Source organism: Cetorhinus maximus, chromosome 22 (genome assembly GCF_964194155.1).
Source record: "Cetorhinus maximus chromosome 22, sCetMax3.hap1.1, whole genome shotgun sequence".
NCBI lineage: Eukaryota > Metazoa > Chordata > Chondrichthyes > Lamniformes > Cetorhinidae > Cetorhinus > Cetorhinus maximus.
In genome coordinates, this window is record NC_135900.1 from 21,633,899 (window position 1) to 21,659,538 (window position 25,640).

Genomic DNA, 25,640 nt, shown 5'->3' on the forward strand with positions numbered 1-25,640 from the left:
TGTGACCGGTGACACTGCTCCTGAAGGGGTCAGGTGCTGAAGGCGAACAAAGGATCAGGTCCTTCTAAAGTTTCATGGCTGCGTCTCCATGATATGATGCTGATCACAGAGCGCAAACGAGCTGCCTTCGGCCAGACAGGAGTCAGACATTCTCAGAGGGTATGTGAAGATCTACAGAGTGTCCTCACTGCATGTCATCATCATCCTTCTGCAATCGAGCAACTATTAGGGCCTCCACTGCACCTCCATGACAGGAATATTATCACAGAGGGTATGTGTGCTGCCATAAGCCAGACTGGTGTCAAATTTTCATGGATGCAACATAAGGATCTATGGGGTCACCTCACTGCATGTTGTCATCATCCTCCACAAATCTAGCAGCTGTGAGGGCCCCCTGAGTGCGCCTACCTAGTCTAGCCAGTGTGGGGGCCTCATCCACATCATCATCGCCTTTGAGGACCTCCTCACCCTCATCACTGTCAGTGCCCTCCTCATCGCAGGAGACCTCCAGCTCCTCCATCTCCTCCTCAGCCAGCTCGTCTCCCCGTTGCAGTTTGTGCCGGGGCAGTGAAAATCTTTGGAGCACTTAGTGGCACTTTGATGCCTCTGCATTGCTTGAGTGGGAAGATAAAGTAGAAGCCCAACTCCAATCATATCAATGTGGCTGTGCTTGAACCGTCTCATTTGCAGAGGAGTGATAACTTTATACAGGTTTCCCTAATGTGTGGCCGCTTCCCTCGCCCACCCTACCCCACCCCATCCCAAATGCTTGTACGCTATATTCAATGGCAGGGCTGCCCTTGACCCAACCCCCCCCCACCGAACATGTCGCCTGTAAAGTAAAGGGCACAGCCGACGATAATGATGTGTGACACCCTCTGTGGACTGTATTGCAGGGCTCCACCAGACCGGTCCAAGCACTTGAACCTCATCTTCAGCATCCCGAAGGTTTGCTCCACCAAGTTGCGAGCTGCAGCATGAGCCTCATTATACCGTCGCTCTGCTGCCATCTGAGGCCGCTGCATGGGCGTCATTGTCTTCGCTCTCTGTAGGCCATGAGGCATACAGCTAGTTCACCAGGCTCCATGATTCTGATGTACTTCTCCTACAGGATAAAGAGAGAGACATGTGGTTAGCATGGGTGTACTAAGAACCTGACCTGGTTAAGTGTGAAGGCCCCTTAACAATTCCTGGAGAGTGCTGGCCACCACTTGGATGGTCAGAGATCAGTGCATTGCATGGCTGCCCGAGACCCCACCCCCCTCCACCCCACTCCACCTGACCGATCGGCGGCAGCTTTGCCCATGGGACTGCATGCTGTGCTCTCAGCTCAGACGCAGGCATTCTCCTAACCCATGCCTATAGAGGAGACTGGTCCAAACTGGAATGCTGACATTGCAAGGAGCTGTGAGCGCCTCCACTGGTGACTGCTCCATGGCCAGCTTTAGCAAGGAGTTTGTACAATGTGTGCAATCATCCAACTGTTCTGGAGTCTACTAAAGTGCTCATGGGCTGCCTTTGACTCCCCCCCCCACCCGGCCACAAGTTGCCTCAACCTCAAGGCAGCCCTTGCCCACTCCGCCCGTCCCGCCCCCCACCACAAGTCACCTCAACGGCAGGGCTGCCCTTGCCCTGCCCCCCACCCCCCCACCCCGCAACAGAAGTTGCCTCAATGACAGGGATGCCCTTTCGTCCTTCACAAGTCGCCTCAATGGCAGGGCTGCCATTGAATCCCTTCTCAAGCTTGCAGTCCAACAGGTAACAAGGACTAACGCTGCACAATGTTACTATGCACTCACCTCCAAGTTCCCCTCAAAGTGCAGCCTGCCAAGTGCACGCCTTTTATGTGCTGTTGTGAAACACGTCGGTGTGCTTTCCCGCCAACATGGACAAATGATCCAGCAGTGGGGGGTGGGGGGATGACGATTCCGGAGGGTTGGCCTAATAATGCTATGCAGATGTGTTACAATGAGGTTCCCAATGTCCGATGCCAGGAAAGGTGGCCCACCATTGGCGGGCTGAGCAGATGATCATAAACTGGTTTCACGCCATCGTGAAACTGATCACGCCATATTGTCCGATCATGCCACCAAACACACCCAACATTGGTGGGCATGGAAAATCCCGGCCTGAGTTTCAATAAAGCAAGATCCTTGTAGATCAAATCCAGTAGAATTAGTTCAAGTACAGAAAGAAATTGAAGTCATACTTGCCAAGAAGATATACGAATGTCTATAATCATTTTAAAATAGAGTTCTAGTGTGTGTGTCTATGTGTTTGTGTGTGTGTGTCTTAATTGGATTAAAGCCAGCTGGTCTAGAAGCTTTGATGTGTAGAAGAGAAGTAGGTTTGAAATGTTAATTAGGTGAATTACAAGGTGAAGGGTAAAGGAGGCAATTTGCATTTTTAAATAAATCGTTCAAAAGAATGGGTAAAATATTACACTTAGCCAGAAGAATCCAAACAATGTGTTTATTTTTTCCAAAACTTACTAAGAAAATTTGTGTTATGAAAGGATTTTATTGTTAGAAGAGATAACGTTAAAAAAACCTAGTGATACAATGAGAATTTGCATTCAAAGAGGAACTTATGTATAAAGCAAGAGAAGGTTGTTGGTAAAAGGTAGAGGGATTCTAAACTCTAAAGCTTCCAGCAAAGAAGGGTCCTCTGTAAGGACCCAGAGCTGAAAGAAACTCATTTTGAATGTGACTGCCCAGAGTGTGTTTAGTCAGGAGTCTGTTTAAACCTATGTGTTTTACTGTTGCCTTAACAGAGATATAACACAGAATCAAATTAATTAGGGGATTTTTTAGAAGTTATTATCATAATAATTTGTAGAAATATGTATGTGCTTATTTTAATTAAATATTTTAATTAATAAATGTTTAATTTAGTTTTATAAAAACCTCTTAAGACTTGGTGGTCTTATTATAACTGAATTCAAAGCCTACATCTCGAAACATACAAATTGAAAAAATTGGTTATGACAGTTGTTTCAAGCATCCCTCTGGGATTTAAACAACTCAGCACTTACTATCAGCTGTGTCATAATAATGCTTCAGAATGACAGCATAGGGTCTAATTGCAGTGACTGGAGTTCACCTATTGTGATGTTGTCAAAACCTGATGGAACACAAAGACTGTGGCCGAGATTTTCCGGCCCCATTGTGGGCGGGACCCGCCGTGGGCAAGGCGGCGCCCCAGCCAGAGGTCCATTGACTTGTGGCAGGACTGGAAGATTCTGGCGGTGGGCAGGTGCAGAAAATCCCACCATGTGTGTGGATAATCGAAAAGTGAATGCAGTGACAAAAGCAGATTCATATCCTATTCCACAGTTGGAAGACTGTATTGAGAAAGTGGGTCAGTCAGAGTTTATCATGAAGATTCACTTGCTGTGAGGATATTGACAAGTATCATTATCAGAAAGAGTAAAGGAGATATCGACTTTTGTAATGCCAGGTGGGCTATATTAGTTTAAAGTTATGCCATTTGTCATGAAGAATACACCAGCAACATTTCAAAGACTGACAAACAAAGTAATTGCAAGACTGAGCAATTGTGCTGTTTATATTGACGACTTGGTAGTTTTCAATCAAATGTGGGAGGAACATTTACAACATCTGAAAGAACTATTTGATCAACTGCAAGGAGCTAATTTGGTGGTGAACTTGGCTAAGAGAGACTTTGCAAAATTGCAAGTTACATATTTAGGCCATACTGTTGTACATGGTCAGGTGGCCCCAAGAGATGTGAAAGTAAAAGACATCGTGGATTTCCCAGCGCCTACAACAAAACGGGAAGCTTTGAGATTTCTGGGCACGAGTGGATTTTACTGGAAGTTTGTAGCAAATTTTAGCAGTGTGGTTGCTCCATTGACTGAACTATTAATAAAGAGCAAAAAATTTCTATGGACACAGGATGCCAGAATGCATTAGACAGTTTGAAAACTGCGTTGACTATTACAGCAATTTTGGCAGCACCCAATTATGCCAAGCAGTTTAAGTTGGCAATTGATGCAAGTGATTTGGGTATTGGTGCTGTGTTGTTACAAGAAGATGAAACAGGAATTTAAAAGCCAGTAGGATATTTTTCACAGAAGCTGAATATACATCGGAAATGGTACTCAACCATCAAGAAATGGACTCTAGGTCTGGTGTTAGCATAAGAACGTAAGAAATAGGAGCAGGAGTAGGCTTTTTGGCCCCTCAAGCCTGCCCCGCCATTAAATAAGATCATGGTTGATCTACCCCAGGCCTCAACTCCTCTTTTGTGCCAGCTCCTCATAGCCCTCAGCTCCCCGATATTTCAAAAATCTATCTAACTCCTCTTTAAATACTTTCAGTGATCTAGCCTCCACAACTCTCTGGGGTAGAGAATTCCAGGCATTCATTACCCTCTGAGAGGAGGAATTCCTTCGCATCTCAGTTTTAAATGAGTGTCCCCTTATTTTGTAATTATGTCCCCTAGTTCGAGATTCCTTCACTAGTGGAAACATTTTCTCAACATCTACCATGTCAAGCCCCTTCAGAGTCTTGTATGTTTCAATAAGATCACCCCTCATTCTTCTTAATTCTAATGAATAAAGGCCTAACCTGTTTAGCCGTACTTGATAAGTCAACCCTTTCATCCCAGGAATCAACCTAGTGAATCTCTTGAACTGCCTCCAATGCCAGTATACCCTTTCTTAAATACGGAGACCAAAACTGTACACAGTACTCCAGGTGCCGCCTCACCAACACCCTGTACAGTTGTAACTAGACTTCCCTATTTTTAAACTCCAACTCTCTAGCAATATAAGCCAAAATTCCATTTGCCTTCTTAATTACTTGCTGCACCTGCATGCTAACTTTTTGTGTTTCATGCACAAGAACATCCAGATCCCTCTGTGCTGCACATTTTTGGAGTCCTTCTCCAATTAAATAATATTCTACCTTTTGATTCATCCTACCAAAGTGCATGACCTCACATTTTCCAACATTACACTCCATCTGCCAAGTTTTTGCCCACTCATTCAACCTATCTATATCCTCTGGCAGATTCCTGATGTCCTCATCACAACATGCCTTCCCACCTATTTTTATATTGTCAGCAAATTTGGATATATTACACTCTGCCCCCTCTTCCAAGTCAATAGTATAGACAGTAAATAATTGAGGCCCTAGGACAGATCCTTGTGGCACTCCACCATTTACGTCTTTCCAACCTGAAAAAAATCCATTAATCCCAACTCTCTGTCTTCTGTATGTTAACCAATCCTCAATCAATGCTAATACATTACCCCAATACCGTGAGCTCCTATTTTGTGAAGTAACCTTTTATGTGGCACCTTATTGAATGCTTTCTGAAAATCCAAATTCACTACATCTACCGGTTCCCCTTTATCAACTCTGCTTGTTATATTCTCAAAAAATTCTAGCAAATTTGTCAAACATGATTTCCCTTTCACAAAACCATGTTGACTCTGTTTGGTTGCGTTAAACTTTTCTAAATGTTCTGCTATTTCTTCCTTAATAATGGATTCTGGCATTTTCCCAACAACAGATGTTTGGCTGACTGGCCTATAGTTTTCTGCTTTTTGTCTCCCTCCCTTCTTGAACAGGGGCATCACATTAGCATCCAATCCACTGGGAACCTCCCGGAATCCAGTGAGTTCTGGAACATTTCGACCAATGCCTCCAGTATCTCTGCTGCCACTTTCTTTAAAATCCTTGGATGCAGGCCACCAGGTCCTGGTGACTTGTCTGCCTTTAGCCCCATTAGTTTGTCAAATACTTTGTCCCTTGTGATAGAGACTGTTACAAGATCTTTCCTCCCATTAGCTCCTTGCTTATCTGATATCTTTAGGATGTTTATAGTGTCCTCCACCATGAAGACCGGTGCAAAATATTGGCTTAAGTTATCTGCCTGTTCATCTTTATCAATTATCCAGGGGCCCCACACTCACTTTAGCCACTCTCTTTTTTTTATGTACCCATAGAAGCCACTTGCTGTTTGTTTTTACATTTCTTGCCAATTTACTTTCATAATCAATTTTCTTCCTCTTTAATAGCTTTTTAGTCATCTGCTGCTGGTTTCTAAAAAATTCCCAATCCTACACTCTGTAAATTTGTCTTCCTTGCTAATCTGATTTGTCCAGTCAATATGCAGATTAAAATCACCCATGACAATTTTAGTGCCCTTCTTACACACCTCCATAATTTCCTGATTCGTACTTTGTTCTATGGTGAGGCAACTCTTCAGGGGTCTATAGATGACTTCCACTTCTTTCCCTTGCTATTCCTTATTTCCACCCAAACTGATTTGACGTCACGATCTATTGCACTTATATCACTACTCACCACCGCACTGATACCTTCCTTTATTAGCAAAGCTACCCCACCTCCTTTCCCTTTTTGCCTTTTTTTTCAACCGTTGAATACCCTTGAATATTGAGTTCCTAGTCTTGGTCAGCCTGCAACCAGGTTTCTGTAATAGCTATCCAGTCACATTCATTTATTTCTATTTGTGCTATCAACTCATCTATCTTGTTACAAATGCTGCATGCATTCAGATAAAGAGCCTGAAGCTTTGACTTTTTACTATTATTACTCATTCTGGTTCTGATTTCTGCTGCACTGTTATGCTTATATTTTCTGCCCCTTCCTGTCACACTTTGACTATCATTCACCTCTTCACTACCCTGTACCTCTGCTCTCTCGTTTCATTTTGATTTTTTAAACTTCCCTTCAATTGAACCTTCCCCCTCACTAATTAGTTTAAAATCCTGTCTACAACCCTAGTTATACGATTTGCCAGGACGCCGATCCAAGCATGGTTCAAATGAAGCTTGTCCCACAGCTCTCTCCTTTCCCAGTACTGGTGCCAGTGCCCCATGAATCGGAACCCATTTCTCCCACACCAGTCTGTGAGCCACGCATTTACCTCTCAAATCTTATTTACCCTATGCCAATTTGCACATGGCTCTGCAGTAATCCAGAGATTATTATCTTTGTGGTTCCGCTTTTTAATTTAGCCCCACGCTGCTCGTAGTCCTTCAGCAGAACCTCTTTCCTAGTCCTACCTATCTCATTGGTACCCATGTGGACCATGACAACTGGATCCTTCCCCTCCCACTCCCCAAGTTCTTCTCCAGCCCAGAAGAGATGTTCTTAACCTTGGCACCAGGTAAGCAACACAGCCTTTGTGACCCTCTGCCTTTGCTGCAGAGAACAGTATTTATTCCCCTACCTATGCTATCCTCTATAACTACTACATTTCTCTTTTCTCCCCCGACTTGAATGGCACTCTGTACCACGGTGCTGTGGTCAGTTCAATCATCCTCCCTGCAGTGTGTGCCCTCGTCCACACTGAGAGCAAGAACCTCTTACCTATTGGACAAGGGCACTGGCTGAGGCTCCTCCAAAGCTAAGTTCTGGATCCTCATACGTGCCTCACTTGCAGTCACACCCTCCTGTCCCTGACCATGGTCCAAATTTGATGTAATTAATCCAAGGGGTGTGACTGTCTCCTGAAATACAGTGTCCAGGTAACACTCCCCCTCCTTGATATGTCGCAGCGTTCGCAGCTTGGAATCCAGCTCATCAACTCTGATCCAAATTTCCTTGAGCAGCCAACACTTGCTGCAGATGTGGTCACCGTGGATCGCACTGGTGTCCGCCAGCTCCCGCATGCTACAGCTGCAACACATCGCCTGCCTAGCCATCTCTATTCTATTTAATTAATTAATTTAGGTGATAAATATTTTAAATGTGAATTTCTTAACTGTACTCTTCAGCTGTAATAATGTCTCCTGATTTACAACCACTTGGCCAATCAAAGAGACACAGAAGAGATACCACCAATTACCTACCTGTTTTCCTGTGGCCTCACACTTTGGCAATGACAGGTAGAAACAGGTTGAAGGGGCTCTCTGCCACTGGTTTTTATCTCCCGCTGCCCTTCTCACGGAGGTCCACTTCAAAAGGCAAGTTGAAACAATGGGATTGTTTCGGGAGAAATATATTCAAAGAAGGATGGAAGGCTGTCTGAGGGGTGGCTGTGTGAGATCTTGAAAGGTGACTGTGTGAAACAGACTTGGGGGAAAAAAGCCTTTAGCCACCCTGAAGAAGTTTGCTGTCCCAGTAACCAAAGTTGTGTCAAAAGCCTTTGACAGTCCATTGTCCAGTGGGTGCTTGTGGTAATATTGCTGGATATTGGTATATAGTTGGGAGACTGGTTAAGTAGAAATTTTGGGAACTATTATAATTGTGTAAATGTAAGCTTGTGTGTGTTTAAGTGTTTTCTTGTTATGTTAATAAATGTTTTAATTGAATCTTTAAAATCTCTAAAGGTGATAATGGGCTCATTACTTCTGACTTCAATGCATAAGCCTTCTTGTAATAAATACAAATTGCAAAATTGTTGTGATAGCGTGGCTAAGTTTCCCTTGTGGATTTGATCAGCCTGGCAAATACCACTTGCCATATCATAACAAGACTGATCCCAGGGGTAGCCGGTGTCGCCCTTCCCAGCCTTTCTTTTTCAGGGAAAAGTCAGGCCTGAAGTATGCAGATGAGGCTTTAAGTTAATATGTCCTAGACCTCATTTCAATGAGCCAGGGCAAGTTTGTCCTTCACCCTGAGGGGCCCCACGTTGACCTCTTGTTCTGAGTTAAAAATTAGAGCTAAATAGTCTGTTCATAAGCTATTTTCTCCCTCACTTACACTGTTTAAGCTATTATATTAATACTGAGAGCAACTCATAGGCATTTTATTATTTTGAAGGGTGGATGCTATGACAAAGAGAAAAAAAAAGTTAAGTCTGAAGACAATTAGCCAGAACCATGACTAGATAACATCTACGGAATTTATTTGAATCAGATACAAAAGAACAAACCTTTCAGAAGTAGTCACAAACATACACTTCTATAACATCATTCTGTCAAAGTTAGGTTGATATTTATAAATGAAAATACTGAAATATGTTGTAAAGTCAAGTTTATCAGTCAATCTAATGCAGGTTTTTGACTTTGTACTAGAACGATAAAATTTAGCAGCAAAATTGCAGCGACTTAAACACAGATGTGCTTTGTATATTGGTCCAATATTTAAAAAAACGATTTTCATGAACCACAGCCTCAAGAACAGCTAACTTAGCTGAAAAAGAATCAATAACACAATAAATAGACAGATAAAAGTCTTCCAAAGTAAAATGCAATGCTGTCTGAAAATAAAGGTGAGACCAGTTACCAAGGAGTTGACTTGTGCTTTGCAAGGTTCAGTTAGACAACAATACAGTTCTTTGAAGTAAAAGAGGAAGGTAAAAAAAAACATGTTTAGAAGACCATCCTGATCAATAGACAAAAATAAATTCATATCCGCCTTATTGGGAACTGTGCACAATATGTTTGACTTGCTGCTGCCGAAATATTTCAGTTGATCTATGTAGCATACAATGCATTGGACAGCATGCAATAAAATAGGAGAAATATTATAATATTTAATTATCAGGGAAGAATTAATCTTCCCAGCCTCTGAGCTTACTCCTTTCCACCTCAGGGAGCATTTTATAGCAAATTTCCAGGTCTCATTTCATGGTATGATAGGAATATTTGTATGCATTACTAATAGCCTAGCTGAAGCCAAACCTTTTCATAACTCAAACATTTTAGAATGACTGTGCAGGGTACAGTGTCTATCTACTCCCATTTTCTGAATCATGCTGCCCCTTGGCATTTTCCTTAGTACCTGTATCTCTTCGTTCAGCCATTAAAATCCAGCTCTCTTTCTTCCTGCTATTAAGTTTCACTAACTCTCACTACGCCTTTGACTGTACATTGCCAGTATCTCTCCCAACACTACTTACTGATCTCCACTGATGTGGCTTCCACCCAAGATCTAGGTTGTTTGTGGAACCAGTCCAGGCATCTCATTGTGCTTTCAGTGAAATTAAAAATCAGCCAATCTAAAGAGAAGCATAGCGATAGTAAAACAAGAAAAGGATACTCAAAGGTCGCCTTTCCTGCCTGAGCTAACCCAATGTTGGCCCTCTTAATGTGCAGTCCTACTCACTGAACTGACAAGTTATGCACTGCAATCTCACAACAAGGGATCCATCTGCTTGCCAGCTCTTTATTTGAGCATTGTCTCTGCATTGTGTCTTCCAAGCTTTTCTGTGCAGTCACCATGCTGTGATTTCAATACTCTCTGATGCTGTGACTCCATTCTGGTCTGGCCAGGACACCAAGTGTCGTCTCATGCCATGTAGCATGACCAAAGGCTGTCATCATGTCATACCTGTACCTTATCTTGCTACCAGGCTGTTTGACCACCGCTGAGCACCATGTCGTGTTTTTATAATGATATAAGCACCAATCACTCGTAAGGGATTGTGTTAACATGTTGTAGGTTAATTTATTTAAACTCGGCACTTGGAAACATTTATATATTGGTAAAAAGCTTGAAGGCATCAGGGGTGTGTGTGTGTGCTTTGCTCAAAAGCAAAAGTGAAACTAAGATTGGATTGCATGACACATTTCCTTTCTAGTGATGCCATGCTGTTTTCCCTCAAAGACATGTTAAAACATGAGGAAGAAGTTATTCACGCAGTGAGTGGTAATGCTCTGGAACTTACTACCCACGAGGGTGGCGGAAGTGGAAACAGTCAATGATTTAAAAGGAGACAGGAAGGGTACTTGAAGGAAATAAATGTGCAAAACTATGGTGTTCGAGCAGAGGGGTGGAACTGACTGGATTTCTCTGTAGAGAACCAACGTGGACAAGATGGGCTGAATCACCTTCTTTTGTGACATAAGCGCCTCAGAATGGTCGTCTTTTTAAATATCTACAGAATTTATCATTGTGTAGCTTTATATTTCAGTACATCCTCAGATTACATTTGAAGTGTAATGATTATTATCACATAGGGATACTCACTAGTTAATTTGCAGAAAAAATGGAAGAGAAGTTAATCGGTTCTTGTTGAAGCCCCCCTGTTCCTCCTGGCCCACAAGCAGTGCTGGAAAAGCACTTGCCTGTTGGACTGGAGATTCTCACTCCCTCTTTGCTGCCGTGATTCCTGAGCCCTAGAAACCTTTTGCGAGATGTGTCAAATCCAGATTGCTGATAATCTCAGGCATGCAGCTTCATTTAAATGTTGGTGTTGAACTTCCATGGAGTGGCAATCAGAGTCAGGTTGCCACACCACCCTTGGTTTCTTACCTTAAAATCCAGACGCTGCTTTCTCGTCCAGCCTTCTGACTAGGGCTGGGAGAGAACATTGTGGAGCAGCGGGTTCCCGAGACCTCTTGTAGAGGTCAGCAGAGTCGAAAGTAAGGAAACCACGCCCCCTTTTTTATGCACTGTTTAAAGTTTAAAGGTCCAACCACTTTGGGAAGGTTAGCTTGTAAGGTAAGTGGGTAGGATGGTGGGGAGTGGGGTGTGTGCGGGGGGTTTGGTTGGTCAAGGGGGGCCTCAGTTTGTTGGGGCCAGGTTGGTTGTTTGAGGGGGGGGTCAGGTGGTCAGGTGGAGGAGTTGTTTGGTCGGGGGATGTCGGATGGTGGGGGGGATCGGATGGTCAATGGAGATTGGGGGTTGGGTGGCCAGTAGGGGCATGGGGGTCAGGTGGTCAGTGGGGGTGGGTGTTGGGTGGTCAGTGTGGGGGTATTGGGTAGTAAATGGGGGGGATTGGGTGGTCAGGCGATTGGGTGGTCAGTGGGGGGTGGGGTTCAGATGGTCACTGGGAGGGGCATTGGGTGGTTGTGGGGGGGGTGAGGGTTGAGTGGTCAGTGAGGGGAGCCGGGTTTTTGGGGGTGGCTGGTTGTTGAGAGGGCGGTTGTATGCTTGGGGGTGTGGTCAGTGAGGGGGTCAGATATTCAGGGGGTTGCTGTGACGGTATGGAGGGGTTTAGTGTGGAGAGGGGTGGGGGTAGTCAGGGGCCCAGTGGGAGCTCGGGCCGGAGGGCAGAGTCCCATGTGGGGGCCAGGGTGGGGTTGGGGGGAGTTAGTATGGTAGTTGCCCAGGAGTTAGAGGTGGTTTTAATTCGTCTAACTTTTCCTGGGTAATTATTCTGGTAAGACAGTCGGAAATATCCGAAGTTTGCGATTTAAGTTTGGTTCCAATTGCAGGGTAATTGCCCAAAGGAAATTAGAACTTGCCGGGCAATTGCTGCGCAATCCTTACCTGGAGATGTCCGTGGTGGGGGATGTTCCCCCAGCGCATCTTTGGAGTGTCCCCTAGTTACGACACCCCAAAACCTGAAAGTTACGGGCCATTATTACTTACTGACCTGTGTCTTGAGAGTTGGTTACTCAGCCCAACACAAACTCGTCCCTGTTAAAAAAGAACTAGATGTTTTTGTGGCAGCTTGGAGTCCAGGGTTTCCTATTTTTAACAATATAATCCACTGCCCCTGATACCACCCTGCCTGTGAGGGGGAGTGCTAAATACTCCCACACTTTCAGACTAGAAGATGTATATTATTACCAATTTAGCAATGTATAACTTTTGTAATTTGGCTGCCAATACCCTAATATCAGGTACACTGATATAGGAATGTTTATTTAATTCACGTTGTCTATAGAGTGCATAGAGTGGATTCAGTTGGGAAAAGACCAACATTTTTTTCAAGATTTCTACCAGCAGGAATCCTCACCTGGTTGCATTGACTGATAAAGTGTTTAAATGCTCCAAGTAGTTGGACCGTACCGTACCATTTATACAGAGAAACACCTTTGACCACAAGTCAATCAGGCAGTGGTATGCATGTAACATTCTAGAGACCCGATGGGAAAAGAAGATGGTGGGTCCTGTTGGATGGTTCCCTGACCAGACTATCAAAGTAATTTGCGAGAATGATTAGGTGCTTTCAAACAAGCACCAAGACATAGCTTGGCTGGTGGTGAGAAAGGACCTCCCCATCAGATCCTTCCTACATGCCTTGAGTCTCACCCCCTCTGCACATTGTCCTCGAGGTGGCTGTGGTGGGGAAGAGACTGTTGATCACCTCCTCCTGGAATGTGCCTTTGCAAACAAGGTCTGGAGAGAGATGTGGCGGTTTTTGTTGAGGTTCATCCTGAGCAGTTCTGTGATGCAGGACTCTGTGCTCTACAGGCGATGCCCAGGGACAAGAAAGACATCAACTGTAGCTGGAAGATCATCAACTCAGTGAAAGATGCCCTTTGGTCCGCCCGAAACTTGTTGGTCTCCCAGTGCAACGGGTTTTCCATGACCAAGTGTTGCACACTAGCACATTCCAAGGTCCAGGACTATGCACTAAAGCTTGGGGCAGCCGCTGCAGAGGTGCAATGGGGAAAGGTCGCTGTCTAAGGCCTTTCAGCCATAGTGCACCGAGAGGCTGGAAATTGTATAGAACCCCTCAGGCTGTATGACTCACATTGAATGTATACAGCAAATATAACATGTATCATAATTGTATTGAAGCACCTCTGAGTGCAATGTGACCTATGCAGAAAATGTGTTTATCATTGCACTTTCTGTAATGACCATTTTGAAATGTTTTGTAATGCTCTTTTAGATATTTTATGAATAAAATATAGTTTTGCAAAAAAAAAAGACAATCTGATTTTTTTAGGTGTTTCAAAACTACTTCTGCCTGGAACACCGCTCAAAAACTTTGGAATGAAGAGCATAATTAGATGAAAGACTACAATGCCTGCAATTATACAATTATCACCCAAGAGGAAAGACTTGCTCCCTACAATCTTATGCCAAACAAAATTGCAAACCAGTTTGGAAAGAGTGGGTTTACAATTTGGTTACACTTGGTGTGCAGGCGATCAGGCCGCTAAATGGGATCGACTTGTGGACCTGCTGAACCCAGTCTTAATTTACATATCAAATCTATGTGCAATGCAACATCGATGCAGCAGATGGCCCTCTGCACTTACCAGTGAAGAGCTCCACATTAAAGACGTAGGCCTGTAGTTTGTGAACGTAATGCTGACTCAAAATGAATGTGGAATTGGAAAACAGCTAGGCCTCAGTTTCATCGCCAGTACCCCCTTTTCAAAGACTAATTAAAAATATGATTGACTTTAACATCATTTCCTTTATCACTATTTATGATGCCTTGCACTATCAGATGCAATAATTTTGAAAACCAGCTCTCCAGATTATACCAACACCACTGTTTATTTGGGGAACAATATTTTTTAGAAAATAAATAAGTTAAATTATGTAAAGTAATACAAAGTAACATTAAAGGCAAACGTAATTATTTACTTCATTGCAGACTCCTCCATCAATATCTTCCTTTTTATTTGTTTGTGGGATGTAGGCATCACTGGCTAGGCCAACATTTATTGCCCCTTGTTCAGAAGGCATTTAAGAGTCAACCACATTGCTGATGGGTCTAGAGTCAGATGTAGGCCAGACTAGGTAAGGATGGCAGATTTTCTTCCCTAAAGGACACTAGTGAACCAGATGGGTTTTTAGAACAATCGGCAATGGTTTCATGGTCAGCATCAGATTTTTAATTCCAGAGATTTATTGAATTTTATTGAATTGTTCTGTACCTGGGATCAATTACCCTGGGTCTCTGGAACATTAGCCCAGTGACAATACCACTATGCCACCACCTCCCTCACTTTTAGAACAGACCCATCAGAGCAGAGGAACATGCTGGGAGCAGCACCAAGCATACCTAAAATTGTGATGTCGACCTGGTGAAGCTAGAAGATAGGACTACATGCACACGAAACAGAAAAAAAGCGCCTGTTACAGATAGAGCAAAATATTCCCACAACCAACAAATCAGGTCAAAATTCTGTAGCCTTGCCACATCCAGTCATGAATGGCAGTGGATAATTAAGCAACCCAAAGGGAGGAGAATGGTCCTTGAACATACCTGTCCTCAATAACGGCAAAACCCAGCTCACAAGTGCAAAGGTCAAGGCTAGTGTTTGCCAACAGTCTTCAGCCAGAAGTGCCAAGTGAATGACATTTTTCAAACTCAACCCAAGGCTCTCAACATTGTAGATACCAATTTTCAGCCAATTTGATTCACTCCAAATGACATCCAGAAATGGCTGAATAGTGCAGCCAGGAGACAGCGAGGGCTTTGAGTACTGAAAACATATGGACTATAATGTTGAAAATATTCTCCAGAGTTTGTCGCACCCTAAAGCAAGCTTTTGCAGTACAGTTTTAGCATTGACACCAATTAAGTGTGGTACAGGCCTAGTAATACTGAAGTAAGTGGGGATCAGGAAAAAAGTTCTCCACTGGTTAGAATCATACAAAGGAAGACTGATGAATTTGCTGGAGCTCAACCATCTCACTCCCAGAATATCTGGGGGTCGAGTTCCGCAGCGCCGCTTTCTAGGCCCAATTATCTTAAACTGCTTCATCAATGACCTTCTCTCTATCATAAGATTAGAAGTGGGGATGTTCGCTGATGCTTGCACAGTGTTCAGTCCTATTCTCAGTTCCTCAGATAATGAAACAAGACATGGATAACATTCAGGTTTGGGTTGATAAGTGGCAAGTTTCATTGACGTCAAAGAGGTGCAACAAGATAGAGCCTAACTATCTTCCTGTTATGTTCCTTCACTGTCAGGTCGCTTTGCTCAGTGAACACTGGTGCACGCCTTTCTACTGATGAGTGAGTTGATAAACAAGATACTGCAAATGCAGAGACCAATGTAAGATGAAGCACATACTGTTTAATAACACAAGTAACAGAACACTAACACACGTGTGCTTCTCTAACCAGAACCTATCCTGAACTACTGATTAACATTGTAGCCCACGCTACACAGCCAGTAGGTAATACAATCATGTGGTCAATCTGCTCACATTCTCTTAAAGGTGTATTGCACCTCAGATTATCACACTTCCCTTGACATTACCAGTACCGAGTCCTCCGCCATCAGTACCCTGGGGTCACCACTGACCACAAGCTGAACTGGAACAGTTGTATATTATGGGTACTAGAATAAGTCAGAGGCTTAGTATTTTGCAGTGAGTGACTCACTACCTGACTCCTCAAAACCTGTTCACTACCCACAAGGCACAAGTCAGGCATGTGTTGGAATACTCTCCGCTTACCTGAATGGGTGCAGCTGTAAGCAACACTCAAGAAACTCAACATACTCCAGGGCAAAACAATCTGCCTGACCAGCACCTCATCCACTAGCGTGGCTATCTACCCACTCCACCACCGATACATCATGGCAACAATGTTTACTGCAAGGTTTCTTCAAATGCATCTTCCAAATCCACAAACTTCATCACCGAACAGAACAAGGGCAACAGATGCATTAGAACATCATCGCCTCCAAGTTCCGCTCAAAGTCACACTACTCCGGAATTGGATATACGTCATCAGCAGGAGGTCAAAACTTTGGCCCTCCCTGCCCCACAGCATTGTGGGAGTGTGTTCTCCCCGTGGACTTCAGTGGTTCAAGAAGAAAGTCCGACCCCCATTTTCTCACAGCAACCTGAGATTGTCAATGTGGACCAGTCTTGCAACCAACACCCATACCTTCAGAATACATTTTTAAAAAAATCGTCCCGCTCAGCGCCATTTTGTTAAGGCCACAATTATGGGTTGCTCAGGTTGCTGCTGGAAGCGGACTGGTTCTGCATAAGCACCAGGGCCCTGTGCAATTTTGAAGTACCAGTGCCTGATTGGCTGTAAGCCACATAGGAAAAGATGAGCAAATGTTAGTTAAGTAATGCTCCTTCGCTTCCCACAAAAACGCATGACCCTCCAGTTTGTTTAAACTTTGTTAACTGATATTTATAAGGTCAGCAGGAGTGTTAGTGCTCCTTGTGTCCCACCAAAAAAACCACACAGCACGCGCTCTGCCCAGTACCAGCTGGTGGTCCAGTTGAAGAGGAGCCCAGCAGGTTAAGTTTTAATTTATTTCTGTGGGGCCAAGAGGAGCAGGAGAGGTCTTGGGTCTCCGCAAAAAAAGCCGCACAGGATACCTCCCTTTTGTGAAATGGATCCCGCTCGAGGGGGAGAATTTTCTCCCTGTCGGTGGGGGGTGGGGGGGATTGGGCGGGGGCGGGAGCGGGCATGGGCTGGCACGCAGCCGATTCTGCCCCAGGTCTACTTTCTTCCAAGCTGGAGGCTAGCTGGCTGGCCCGATAGTTTTGGACCCCAGGGTTCTTTTTTTCCCACCAGCCCCATGGTAACGAAAACAGACTGGGTCACCCCGTAGGGCCTATCAGACAGCCAGCGAGTGCGCTACCCTGACAGCTGTGTGAAGCAGTTTTCCATCAGGCTGAAGCTACAATTCACTGGGATAATGTGGAGGGAGAGCACCTGGATGAGGTTCCTGGCTCTGTTACACAACTGAACCACTTTGGGCCTCAGCACCTTTTATCACTCTGACAAAAGGTCAATGGCCTGAAACCCTGGGCCAGGATTTTCAAAGGGCCGCTGGGTAGGGACCTGGTACAGGTAGAAATTAAAACTCGTGGCCCTGGAGGCCTTCTGAGGGTCCCGACTCCTCCAGACCAGTTTTGAATTTTGAAATGGCTGTTGGGGGTGGGGAACGAGCAGGAAACGTAGTCACCACCAGTTAACAGCCCCTTAAGCTCATTAAGGAGCTCATTAAGGGGCCTGTCAGTTCTAGATTGGAATTTTAAATGCCTTTCTGGTGAACCCGAACTATCTTGTGCACCTTTGTGCACAGTTATGAGGATCATTGTGGGGCCCGTAAATTGCTTTGTAGCAGTTTTTAAAATTTACTCTGTATGTTCAACCAGTGCCAGCACGAGCGCTGCTCCTACCCTTCATGTCCAGGGCCTCTCACTGCTGTGTTCCTCCTTGAAGAGCTGCCTGATCCAGTTGGCAGATCCCAACATGGCTGCCATCTGCCTTTGCTGCTGGTGCCTGGCAGGCAGCTCCCATCTCCTGACCAATGAGGCCATTAGCATTTAAAAATGGCGTTACAAGAGGGATGCAGCTTGGGCATTGGGTCGAGACCTAGAATTCATCTGGGTGGTTGGTTCCTGATGCCGTATTGAAAACCTAGCTGCATTAACTTTGTTTTCTCTCTGCAGATGCTGGCTGACCTGCTGAATATTTCCAGCAATTTCTGGTTTTATTTCAGATTTAAAGCACCCACGGTATTTTGCTTTTGTTATAGTGCACTAGTTTAGTGGTTTTGGCTCCATACCAATTTATTGTGTAGGCACAACATGGTAACCGACTTAATGTTATTTCGTTCTATTACTTAAATGTGTCATTGCGCTTCCCCTTTCTTAAATTTGGTGTTAAATTTAACTTACCACTGACATTATTTCTCTGAGAGTTACTGAATAGAAGCTGAAACCTCAGGAACATTAAAGAACATTGAGTACTGTTCATGAGCAATGGAATAAGCAATGGATGTGGCGCCCTTTCCTTTGACAAATGCAGGAAACAAGTCCTGTTTTTGGAATTATCTTCATTAAAATAGGGAATACATTACGAAAACACAAATTAGCAAGCACTTTTCTGCGTTCTTTCCCCTTCCTTATCTCTATTATGACTCACAGATGCGCAGTCATTAATAAAATTAATGTTTTCTAACCTTGATTCGAAAAATCTCAGAAAACCACAAACTGCCCATGATGAACATTGTCCCGGTGATGTCCACAATTATATTTAAAATATTTGAAATAATGAGTCAAAATAATGCTATCCTTTAGGATTTTGTACCCAAATTCAGATAGAATTGTTTAATTCTTTCAACAAAATTATACTGAACAACCAACTTGGGAGCTTTTTCATTTTCTGTGATTTATTACCGATTAGGAGCAAACCACTGGAAGTTTACATCACACCTTAAGTTTTCTTCCTATTTAAAAATGATTAACTTCTCAATAATACAAACAAACTCAATGAATCCATTCATATCTCTTCTAGGAATGCTTCATCAAAATTGATAAAAGATATTTCAAATAGTCGCCTCCTAAACTATAAAATGAAACCCACTCCGATTATGAGAATGGTGATGAGGTGCATCTAATAAGATCTTTGGCTAAGTACCAATCCCTTGATGGAGAAAAACCTCATTAGATTTTTGAACAATGCTATCAAAGCATTTAAGTCCTGGCTCTGTTCTCTCTGATTGAAGCCCAGTTATTTAAATTCTGTTGACCAATGCCGCCATTTTTATTTTGTTGGCTAACCCCATGAAACAGTGTAACAGCTATCCCCAAAACCCACCTAGACTTAGGGCTGGATTTCCACCATGGTGGTGGGGAGCTCGATTTGGGAAATTTCCTGACTTGGCAGACCCATCTCCATGTAAATGTCCCCGCATGCACAATTTTTCCTCTGGGGAGGTGGGGGCCGGATTGATTCGGACCCGCTGATGCCAGAAGTGGTTTGGCTATGGCCACGGAGGCAGGCGAGTGCCAAGGTGAGCTGGTTAGAAGGCCAGCCTTGGTTCTCTGAGACAAAAACAGAAACAGAAATACCTGGAAAAACTCAGCAGGTCTGGCAGCATCGGCGGAGAAGAGTACAGTTGACGTTTCGAGTCCTCATGACCCTTCAACAGAACTTGTTTTGGATTTCCAGCATCCGCAATTTTTTGTTTTTATCTTTGGTTCTTTGAGACTTTGTCCCAGTTGTATTACAGGCTGTTAGACCTTTACCTGCCACACCGCCCTCATCCCTCTACCTACTCCCCATGCCACTTACATGCCACCTCCATGCCCCCCATGCCATGTACATGCCCTTCCCATGGCCTGGCTGCACCCCCATGCCAACTCATGCAGTATGCACTACAGAAGTAATGAGCCATGTAAAAACAATGGGAAGCCTTGATGTAAGCTGAAAAAAAACACCTATTCAAAAATCTGCTTTGGAAAAAGACATGCTGCTCTTTCAACACTGTAAAAGCGTCACTCAGACAGAGCCATTACAGTATCAATAACAGAAACTTCACCTTATCTCACGCCTCTTAATGATGTCCTCAAGAACCACAGATGTTGAAAGAAATAGTTCAAAGAAAGAACAACTTTTTATAACATCATTATGATGTCAATCAAAGCAAACCCTATACTTCCAACTGTGGAAACAGACCCCTGCTGATCTCACCCAATAGTGAGCCTTGGTGCTCAGAAAAGCATTCCTATTAAGGCCATCTCTTTCTGTTGATGCAGTGGCGCTACCCAGACTGCATGGCTGCCAGCCTCCTGATTGGACCGGCAGCTCAGAGAGGTAATTTGCCATCCTTAAATTTCTGATGGTCCTGGTGGCAGCCTCTTCATTGGCCAACGCTGGTAAAATTGCTGCTATGGTCCTGCTATCTGCCAGTGCAGGCTCAGGACCAGCATTTTCCTCGACATTGTGACTTACCATGCGGCAGTCAGATCCTGATTAAGTTAAGGAAAGCTTCTCAGATTGACAAAAAGTAGGAAGTGGTGTCCCATAGGGATCCATGCTGGGACCACCAATGTTCAGCACATACAGAAAAGATGTAGAGCGGGACTTTCCGGCTCCAACGCCGGTTGCAGGTGGGACAGGAAAATTTGAAGAGCTGTCGACTTTTAACGGCTCTCCAAATTTTCCCTTCCCACCCGTGATGATGCCGATGGGCTTCAGGGTTGGAAAATTGCCTCCGAGCTTGGTGTTGACGCTTGCAGGTGACACCAGTGTTGAGGATTGCACCAAAATACAGGAAGATATAATGGCCTGGAAATTGGATAGGATATCCCTGTTTTTTTTGAGCGTGGATGTTGTGAATTGTGATCCCTGCACTCATTCCGATTGAGGTGAGAATTTGGTGTACCCATCTCGGTTGAATGATTGTAGTGTCGGCTGAAGCAGCCCCATACTGTTCTGCTCTCTTAACTGCTCCCAGCGGCTTCTTTGCCTTGCGGGTGGGCCAGGCAGCGTTGCTAGTGAACAATGTGGTCCAGCCAGCCTTTCCCTCTTAAAGGCAGACTTCCTGTTGAAGGGAAGCTGCCCTGCTGGAGGGCTGCCAGTCAATCAAATGGGAAGCTTGCAGGAAGCAACGTGGCACAGTACAGGAGGGAGCAGGGCGTCATCCTGGAAACTCTGGTGGCCGAGCTTGAGACCAGGAAGGGAGCTATGTATACACAGATGGGCAGGGAGTTCTCGCTCACCAGCCTGAGGAGGCAGTGGGAGCATTTTGCCAAGGAGGTAAAAGCCTGCAGTGTGGCACACAGGGTGTGGCAGCAGTGCCGCAAGAAATACAATGATCTCACACGTGTAATCATGCTGAGCGAATGCATCCTCACAATACATCTCATGCCCATCACACCACCAAATTCTCACTCTGCTCAATGCACCCGCCCCCCCCTACGCCTCCCATCACTCATCCAAGGGGCGCTGCCTGACACTCATTACAGAAACATGGTTGCAAAGTGACCCGGGCTGGGACCTGAATATTCAGGGGTATTTGGCACTTCAGGAGGATGGGAAGCAAGGAAAAGGAGATAGGGGTGGCTCTGTTAATAAAGGGTGAGATCAGTACAGTCATGAGAAATGATCCTAGTTCGGAAAATGTAGAATCAGTGTGGGTGGAGATAAGAAATAGCAAAGGAAAGAAGTCACTGCTGTGAAAGTCTATAGGCCCTTCAGAGGAGTTACACTGTAGGACGAGGAATAAATCAGGAAATAATGGGGACTTGTAAGAAAGGTACTGCAATATTGGTGGGAGATTTTAATCTTCAAATAGATTAGGTGAATCAAATTGGCAAAAGTAGCCTGGAGTATGAGTTCATAGAGTGCACTAAGGACAGTTTCTTAGAACAATACATTCTGGAACCAACCAGGGAACAGGCCATTTTGGGCCAGGTAATTTTTAATGAGACAGGATCAATTCATTACCTCATAGTAATGGATCCTCTAGGTAAGAATGATTATAACATGATAGAATTTCATATTCTTTTGGAGGTAATTTATGGTCAATGTAAATTTAAACACAAACAAATAATATATCCCCTGATGATGAAAATGTGTACAATTTTAATTTCTTAAAATTATGTTGAGGAAAACTTCAGTATTTTTAACCTCCTATGGTTCTGCAGCACAAAAACAATGTAAGGTCTCCCTTACGGCAGTTCAGTTTTCCTGCTTGGGACATTTTGCACTTTGAACTATTTGTTAATTTAATTTATGCATGCACTATGCCATACTTCAGATTTATTGCCCACAGGGTTAACAAGTTACAGCCTCCTCAGTTTAGCCCTCCAGTTCCAGGATCCTAGTCCCCTTGGCTTGGCTAATAACATGAATGCCATTGTTGAACAATATAGTTAACATTCATTTTTAATTAAATATTTCCCCAGGTAGGGATTGCGCTAAAAGGTCCTACTAAAATTCACAAACTTGTACCTTCAAACGACAAACCCATAATATTTATTGTTAATTACTCGAAGGCTTTGAAAAGCTTAATCTTTGTCTCCAGGGAAGGGCCCAAAATCTTGGTGTCCTCTTGATGGCAGCAAAGACTATGAAGTGTGTTTGTAGTCATCTTAACTTCGATTACATACAGGTTGAATTCGGTTTAATTAATGAATCCAAAATCATTTTAGCCCTCTCTTTTCATTTCATCAACCCTGGCCGAACGCATTAGAAGCAAACAGGGTAACTACAATTTTCAATTAGACCGTGTTGTGTTATATAGTGTACCCAAAATCGAGCTAGGAAGCTATTTTTTCTGGTGTCTTTTCTTGAGGGTAATGACTACCGCTGGTGCACATTTGCATAAGTGTGTGTTGCTCTCCGGAACATCACTCAAGTGAACGTTCTCCATGTGAGGGGGCGGCAGTGAGTGCTGTCAGGACATTCAATAATGGCCGCACCACTCTCAGGCTTGATGTGGTCCTTACTCGACACTTACAGGCGTGTACTTTCCAACAGGACTCACTAGAAAACAATCAATAACAGGAAACAAGCAGATTTTTCCCCTTCCTAACGTTGAGGGGCGTTGAGGACAATTGAAGCAGCTGAATGATTAAATATGGAATATTCCAAGAGATGTATGAATTATATAGGCTATAAAGCACAGAGAAGGCCATTCAGCCCATCTAGTCCATGCTGGTGTTTCTGCTCGACTCGAACCTCCTCCCATCTTTTCTTACCAACTCAATAATGTATGTGCCAGCTTTGTTATTAGAAGTGTAGCCACTATTTTATTTCAAACTGCTTACACATACTTAGTTCAAATAATTTATTTTCAAAATCATTCTATACATTCAATTGAATGAACCATGTGTACAAGATTTATGCATTTAGAGAAAAATGAAAGAAAGAATTAACTTTTATTTAGATGTTAATTTAGGAAACCTAATACTTCCCTGCTCTATTACCTTTGAAATTCAATCACTGTGGTTATAGGCAAACACAGCAGCCAATTTCCACACAAGATCCCACAATTAGGAAGTGACGGCCAGTTAATTTGTTTATCAGTGGTGATCAATGAGGCAGAAACTTCAGATGCGGGATGATTCTCGAGCTGGGAGCTCTGACATTTTTGTGTGGAGTTTTAAGGTGAATGGGAAAGAAATTGTATGGCGGTTAAAAAACCTTTTATCAAGAGAGCCTCGAAAGAGATATGCAACGGATTTAGAACATTAAAACATCAATAAAAGGCAAAACAGCATTCAACAACTGGACCAGAATGAACCATACAAGAGTTTCACAGGAGCTGAAACCCTTGACAGGTTCAGAGACCAAACAGTGACTGGGCTCGAATTTTTCTGGCAAGGACCAATTCCATTTGATATGACCTACACAAATATTATACACAATAATATAAAACTCTTGTTCAGTGTCTGTATCCAATAGTAATAGCTCGAGTCCAGAATTTCATTGTGGCCTGTCTCAAATTATACATTAGTGGTGTCAATGACCTTCTGATACATGGAAAAATGCTATAGGGTCAAAGTGACACACTGCACCGACTGTGGGACAAAGCGTCACACTACACTGACTGTGGAACAAAGCGTCACACTGCACCGACTGTGGGACAATGCCTCACATTGCACTGACTGTGGGACAAAGCGTCACATTGCACTGACTGTGGGACAAAGTGACACACCGCACCGACTGTGGGACAAAGCGTCACACTGCACCGACTGTGGGACAAAGCGACACACTGCACCGACTGTAGGACAAAGCGACACACTGCACTGACTGTGGAACAAAGCGTCACACTGCACCGACTGAGGGACAATGCTTCACCCTGCACCGACTGTGGGACAAAGCGTCACACTGCACCGACTATGGGACAAAGCCACACTGCACCGACTGTGGGACAAAGTGACACACCGCACCGACTGTGGGACAATGCTTCACATTGCACCGACTGTGGGACAAAGCATCACACTGCACCGACTATGGGACAAAGCGTCACACTGCACCGACTGTGGGACCATGCTTCACATTGCACCGACTGTGGGACAAAGCGTCACACTGCACCGACTATGGGACAAAGCGTCACACTGCACCGACTGTGGGACAAAGCGTCACACTGCACCGACCGTGGGACAAAAGAACACAATGCACCGACTGTGGGACAATGCTTCACATTGCACCGACTGTGGGACAAAGTGACACACCGCACCGACTGTGGGACAAAGCGTCACACTGCACCGACTGTGGGACAAAGCGACACACTGCACTGACTGTGGGACAAAATGACACACCGCACCGACTGTGGGACAAAGCGTCACACTGCACCGACTGTGGGACACAGCGTCACACTGCACTGACTGTGGGACAAAACGTCACACTGCACTGATTGTGGGACAAAGCGACACACTGCACTGACTGTGGGACAAAGCTTCACACTGCACCGACTGTGGGACAATGCTTCACCCTGCACCGACTGTGGGACAAAGTGTCACACTGCACCGACTGTGGGACAAAGTGACACACCGCACTGACTGTGGGACAAAGCGTCACACTGCACCGACTGTGGGACAAAGCGTCACACTGCACCGACTGTGGGACAAAGCTTCACACTGCACTGACTGTGGGACAAAACGTCACACTGCAACGACTGTGGGACACAGCGTCACACTGCACTGACTGTGGGACAAAACGTCACACTGCAACGACTGTGGGACACAGCGTCACACTGCACTGACTGTGGGACAAAACGTCACACTGCACTGACTGTGGGACAATGCTTCACATTGCGCCGACTGTGGGACAAAGCGTCACATTGCACCGACTGTGGGACATAGTGTCACATTGCACCGACTGTGGGACAAAGCGTCACACTGCACCGACTATGGGACAAAGCGTCACACTGCACCGACTGTGGGACAAAACGTCACACTGCACCAACAGGGGAGAAAGCGTCACGCTGCACCGACTGTGGGACAAAGCAACACACTGCACCGACTGTGGGACAAAGCGACACATTGCAACGACTGTGGGACAAAGCGACACACTGCACCAACAGGGGACAAAGCGACACACTGCGCTGACTGTGGGACAAAGCGACACACCTCACCAACAGGGGACAAAGCGTCACACTGCACCGACTGTGGGACAAAGCGTCACACTGCACCGACTGTGGGACAAAGCGTCACACTGCAACGACTGTGGGACAAAGCGAGACACTGCACCGACTGTGGGACAAAGCGACACACTGAACTGACTGTGGCACAAAGCGACACACTGCACCGACTGTGGGACAAAGCGTCACACCGCACCGA